Source organism: Orycteropus afer, unplaced genomic scaffold, assembly GCF_000298275.1.
Source record: "Orycteropus afer afer isolate SDZICR_OR568_19922 unplaced genomic scaffold, OryAfe1.0 scaffold01175, whole genome shotgun sequence".
NCBI lineage: Eukaryota > Metazoa > Chordata > Mammalia > Tubulidentata > Orycteropodidae > Orycteropus > Orycteropus afer.
In genome coordinates, this window is record NW_006922762.1 from 2,553 (window position 1) to 9,493 (window position 6,941).

General features: G+C 41.3%; 1 pseudogene; it reads right to left on the reverse strand.

The window, feature by feature from the left end:
- Positions 1–5,543: 5,543 nt before the first annotated feature.
- LOC103212953 lies at positions 5,544–6,629 on the reverse strand (annotated as a pseudogene).
- Between the last annotated feature and the right edge of the window lie 312 nt (positions 6,630–6,941).

Below are 6,941 nucleotides of genomic sequence, written 5' to 3' on the forward strand. Positions count from 1 at the left end.
ATGATCCAGCTAAAAAGTGGGCAAAGTACTTAATATACACTTCACCAAAGAAGATATATTCAGGCAGCCAACAAACACATGAAGAAATGCTCATGATCATTAGCCATTGTTGTTGTTATGTGCCGTTGAGTTGGATCTGACACATAGCAACCCCTCCTTGGGTTTCTGAAGTGGTATCACTACGGAAGTAGGTTGCCCAACCTTCCTTCTGAGGAGTGGCTGGTGGGTTTGAACCACCAGTCTTCTGGTTAGCAGTCAAGTGCCTCAGGCACTACGCCACCAAAGCTCCTAGGAGGACATTATACTGGGTGAAATAAGTCTATCACAGAAGGACAAATATTGTACTTGTTTATTATTATAAAAATCAAGGAAAGGTTTACACAGAAAGTTTTATTTTTTTGGTTACCAGGGATTGGAGGGGAGGGGAGGGAAAATGGCTGACTAGTTAAGAGATGTGTTGATTTGGGTGAAGGCAAAGGCAATATAATGAAAGAGTGTGGCCAGCACAATATTACTTAGGAAGAGAAATACACAGAGAGGTGCATAAGAGGTACAGACAACAAAGGTAAATGCTATCCCACACACAATACTGTACTGTCAGTAATAAGAAACACTAATCTACAGGTGGATTTACATGTAGATAGGCAAGAAGATCAGGTGTGGGTAGATGAATGAGAATATACCCATGACCATACATAGATTTCACCAACAATATTCCCACATATGTTTTTGTATGTGCTATAAAAATATCCATAAACATTATAGAACTAACAGAGGACAAAGTTAGCATATCTTCTTAGCCACAACCAAGCACCTTGAAGGTGTGACTCACTCCCTGTGGGCTATGGGCCAGTTGGCTCAGGACCACAGTCTCACGGGTCATCAAGCTCAATTGTTAATATTACACAAAAACATTGTTCTACATCCTACTTTGGTGAGTAATGACTGGGGTCTTAAAAGCTTGTGAGTGGCCATCTGAGATGTGACAACTGGTCTCTCCTTATCTGGTACAAAGAAGTATGGAAAAATCAAAGATGTATGGAAACAATTAGTTGACAGGACCAATGGCTCCCAGGAACCTCAGGCTATATGACTCAGAGACCAGAAGAACTAGATGGTGCCTGGCTACCAATGCCAACCACTAGGAAAGGGATCAAAATTGGAGATCTTGGAGAGAGTAGGAGAAAAAATGTGGGAAAAAATTCAAAAACATAAAAAGGACCAGGATTACTGGTCAGATAGACTGGGGAACCCCTGAGACTATGGCCTTGAGTCACTCTTAGGGCCTGAAATTGGGCTCACTCCCATGGGTTAACCCTCAGCTAAACAATAGATAGGCCTGTGAGCTGAACAAGTACACCAGGGAGATGCATGCCTTAGAACAGTCAACCATGGGAGATTAGAAGTGCAGCATTTACACAGGGAGTAAACCAGGCAGGCAGAAATGCATAGGTAAGAAAGACACAGGAAGGGGTAACTACAGAGAAGAGGTGGGAGGAGAGCTGTTACATTGTGGGGATTGTAATCAATGTCGTGAAACAAAATGTATATGAACTATTGAATGGAAAATGAATCTGCTTTGTAAAATTTCACCCAAATAATAATAAAAAGTTAAAATAAATAATTTAAAAAAGAAAGAATAAAATGGCTTAATTCTGGATATTAATTGCCTATAAGGTGAAGCAAGGAGCACTGGTGGTGTAGTGGTTAAGCACTAGGCTGCTGGCTGAAAGGTCGTGGTTTAAACTGCATCAACGGGAGAATGATGTGGTAGTCTGTTTCCATAAAGATTTACAGTCTAGGAAACCCTATTGGGCAGTTCTACTCTGTCCTATTGGGTCTCTATGAGTCAGAATTGACTCAATGGCAGCAGATTTTAGGTGTGGCAAAGACAAAAATTCAGAGTAAACTGATGTCCTGTTCCGTTTATATCTGAATTTAAAAGATACTGTTCATGAATATTTTACTTGAGAAGCAATTATGAACAACTTACTTATTAGAGATTCAAAACACTCCTCAATTCATTTTGTCTTAAAATAGTCAAATCTGTATGTGAGAATACCTGCAATTTTATGATGACATTTTTCTAACTCTTTAGATTGACAGTGGTGCCCCTTAAGCAGTAGATCTATCTTCACTTCTGGCTAGCCCTCAGTCCTCACAATGGCTACACATTGCAGCTGGCCAGAGTGAATATACTGATGAGGGCCAATGACCATCCAAACATCTTTTGATGCCGAGCAGGCGGCTGAGATTTGTTTCTCCACTATAGCAGTTGAACATTTTATGAACAAGAATAAAAAGTCCCAATAGATGACAAACCAAAGCACAAACATATTTTTTCTTGCAAAATAATTTTACAGCTTTTCTTCTATGTTGTTGTTATATGCCATCGAGTCAGACTCGACTCATAGCGACCCCTCCTATAGAGTCTACTTCCGTAGATTGCACAACCTTCCTTCCCAGGAGTGGCTGGTGGGTTTGAACCGCCAGCCTTCTGGTTAGCAGTCAAGTGTCTTAGGCACTACGCTACCAGAGCTCCCTTCTTCTATGTTGTTGTTGTTTGCCGTCGAGTCAGCCCTGACTCATAGCGACCCCTCCTTGGGTTTCCGAGGCAGTATCACTACGGAAGTAGGATTGCCCAACCTTCCTTCCGAGGAGTGGCTGGTGGGTTTGAACCGCCAGCCTTCTGGTGAGCAGTCAAGTGCTTTAGGCACTATGCTACCAGAGCTCCTTTCTTCTATGTAGGCAAAGCATTTTAGGTGGACTTTAGAGGTTCTGATTATGTTTAATTTCAGTGGTATAAATTTTGCTTGTTGTTAGCAATAGATAAGAGTTTTATGCATGAATTTTCTCTTTCCTTCCTGTATAATGGTTTTATGATCTTACAGTTGGCATTTTATGCCCCTAGCTCAGAACCAGATCTTCTCATGGCCTTTGCTCCTCTTGCTTTGTGCTCATATCTGGGATTATCCGATGCAGCATGGCTTGGATTCTGTGTTTTTCACCCACCTCCCCAGGACCACAGATTCCTGTGAAGTCATGGCCCCTGGTCTATATTGACAGCTGTTGTTTTCAGTTTCTTTTCAAGTGGAAGAGGACTCAAGCCTTCATTTGGCTTGGGACTATAGTCTTGCAGAGAGCAAGGCTCCTTTACCTTGTAGGGATTCAATTCCTGGCTGCCAGTGCCTGCTCAGTCCCTAGGCTCCAATAGGCCTGAGGCTGCCCTTCTACTACCATGGTGTATGTGTGTACCTTGTACACCGAGATGATTTTCTTATTCTTTTTTTTTGGCAAGCTCAAAAGCAAGTTTACATGGTGAGTATTATTAAATGGTTTAAAAAACATACTCAATCAGCATATAGCTTTTTCTCATTTATGTGACAGATGCATTTCTATCTGCTTTGTACAACAAAAGGGATAGAACTGGAATCAAGTTCTGTACAATTTCAGAAATGTGCTGTTTTAGAAATGTACTCCTTGTTTCACTACACCCACCACTCAGATTCTTCAAATAAGCAAAGGAGAAAGGGTACCACCCTTTAAAATTACTTTTAAATACTAGCATTTTAAATGAGTAGTGGAAATCTAGTAAATTTCCAGGTACATAGTGCCTGTACTTAGTCTTATTTAAAAATAAGAATTGAATGCACTACAGAAATAAACGTATTATTTTCTCTTCCTCTGCAAAAGAGAGAGGGAGAGAAAGCAGAGGTGGGCTATGACTGTAGTACTTAAGGAATAGTCAAATAGGAAAAAGAAATCTTCCAGGTTAACTTTATAATGAAGAACCATCATGGATCTCATCCATCTAATAATATGCTGAATCAAGAAGTTAGAGTCCCCTCTGTGTGGATCATTTCAAACCTCATACTCTCCAAAATACAAAGATGAATTTTACACGATGACTTTAACTCCACCTGCATATAGGTATTTCCTAAGTAGAAGACCAAAACACCAAAGTGAATCCCTCCAAAACTTTTGATATGACCACTTTTGATTTCACCAGAGTGTAAATCTAACACATAAATATGAAACCTCTTGGCCAAGTAATTAACTATGGCTGTTATAAGTATTACCTTACATAATCATCGTATGTGTTACATATTAAACTAAACTCGGCAGTAAATATGCCTGCACAATTATGCTGTGAATGATGGCACCAATGATGATGTTAGTGGAAAAACAAAACTATTTTTAGCCCAAGAATGTTGTTGTTGTTGTTGTTATGTGCCGTCGAGTTGGCCCCGACTCATAGCGACCCTTTCTTGGGTTTCCGAGGCAGTATCACTACAGAAGTAGGATTGCCCAACCTTCCTTCTGAGGAGTGGCTGGTGGGTTTGAACTGCTAGCCTTCTGGTTAGCAGTCAAGTCCAAGAATAAGTAAAGGGAAAATACTGTGAAAAACAAGCAGAAAGCAGAATTGGCTATTTTTTTTTTTTTACAGGAAAGGTAAATTGAAACACAGGAATACAAGAACAATACTCCTGTTTCCCCCATGTGGAAATAATTCGAAACACTTATTTTACACATAGGACAAGAACAGAACCAAGTAGCCTACTCTACTGCAGTATTACAAAAATCATCCATTTCTTCACCAGTGCTAGATATAATGGCACCCTGCACAAAGGCTCACACTGTATAAAATGTAGGAGGATTACTGTTGCCCTGCCAAGCCATGTCTAGTCCCTACAGAGGTCCTACTGCAATACTGGTGGTCCCAAGTTTTGTTATTGAAATAAATCATTTATTTTAAAAATAAAACATTTAAGAAGACAAAGTGCCTCAGTAACTGTCTATCCAACTCCAATATTATCTATTTAAATGAGTTACAGCTGTCTCTGCCTGGCAAACCTTTACCTCACTCAGGCTAGAGTAAGAAATATTCCATATTTAAGCATCTTCCCTATCCAATCAAGTCAAAGGAAAAAAAAAAGATTAGTAAAGAAAAATATAAGAATTAATACACCCTTTTCATTTGTTTTAGATATTTTTAAGATTTAAAAAATGTTTAAAGTTTGTAATTCCTAATAGGAAAACAGGGAGCTCTGGTAGCATAGTGCCTAAGGCACTTGACTGCTAACCAGAAGGCTGGTGGTTCAAACCCACCAGCCACTTCTGGGAAAGAAGATTGGGCAATCTACTTCCATAGTGATACTGCCTTGGCAACCCAAGGAGGGGTCGCTCTGAGTGGGGCTGACTCGATGGCACATAACAACAACAATTGTTGTTGTTGTTGTTATTTGCCGTCGAGTCGGCCCCGACTCATAGCGACCCCTCCTTGGGCTTCCGAGGCAGTATCACTACGGAAGTAGGATTGCCCAATCTTCCTTCCGAGGAGTGGGAAAACATTATCTAAATGAATACCCTAATGGCAAACCATTGTAAAATGTCTCAGCTGAATTTGGGGCAGTGATAGAAGGGTGTTCTTCAAGGCACCCCAGCATTCCTGATGCGAAGGTCAGAGGTACACTGGTTTGTATTACCGCAACAATGATCTAGTTGCTTTTCCTTCAGCAAGGGCTTTATTTGTCAGAAGAGCATCATGCTTGACCTCCAAATTTGGCTGACAATTTACTGATAAAATTCATAACCTTTGGGTTACTCTGATATTTTGACATATTTGCCGGGTTCTGAGCCGCATCCTGGAAGGCCACCATAACCTCTGGATCCTGCATGGCTGCAAGAACCTTTGGATCACTAAGAATCTCATTGAGGCCAGGCATTCCTGCCATTCCTGGCAAGCCCCTGGCCATTCCAGGCATTCCTCCAGGAAAATTACCAGGCATTCCCCTAGGAAAGCCACCTGGAAAAGAGCCATGCTGAGCTCCTGATTGACATCTGGCTTCTTACTCCCTCTGGGCTCTTTCATGTTCTTCCCCAGCTTTTTTAACCCTTTCTATTCTTTCTTTGATCTCTTGCTCTTCACATTTTCTCTCACACTTTCTCCAGTGTTCAGCGGTTTTCTGGGTCCTTGGCTGAATTTCTTTCAGCATTGCACTAGCATCTTCATTATAGTCGAGTTTACAAGCAAGAGCAAGGTCATGTGCTGTTTCTTCCCAATGGCCCAGAAATCTGTGTGCTTTCCCTCACCACTTGTAAGGCTGAGCTGAATCAGGATTAATTTCAATGGCTTTATCATAGTCTTGAATAGCAGCATTTGGCTTCTGTAATTTGATGAAGACACTGGCTCTCTTGGCATACAGAATGGCTAAGCGAGGATGCAATTTGATGGCATCTGTGAACAAGTCAATGGCCTTCTATAGTTCACCTTCATTTAGGGCATCAATGGCAGCCACTTTCTTATCATTTGATATCATCTGAGATGTCATCTCTAAATTTTCATCTCCCATTTCTTGAGGGGCATCAGCGTCTGCTTCAATCACACCTTCATTGTCAATTTCTAGGCCACTTTCCTCACTTAATGGGTCATCTGTCTTTATGTTTTCCTCTGGCTTCTTACTGTCTGTTTTTCCTTCTTTGGTATTGTCTTCTGACTTAGCTTTATGAGCCACCCATGCTCTCCACCCACTCCCTTAGGAAGCACATTTCCTTGGCGTGTAGAATGCTTGGGTCCTGCTTACACATATTCACAAGGCCCCAAGCTCACTCACTTTGCGGGGGTCCATTGTCCTCAGGCTGCAGGAGGTGGAGGATGCAGCTGAAGAGATTGTGGCCTGATTTTCTTATTCTTGAGCCCAACTCTGGTTTATTGGTTTTGTCTTTTATGTTTCTTCACTCATTATAAACAAAAGTATACTGCTAGTTTTGTTTACCTCTCTTATCTGCAGCATCCAGTGTGGAGCCTGACACAGAGTTGTTGTTGTCATTGTTATGTGCCGTCAAGTCAAACCTGACTCATAGCGACCCCTCCTTGGGTTTCCGAGGCAGTATCACTACGGAAGTAGGATTGCCCAACCTTCCTTCCGAGGAGTGGCTGG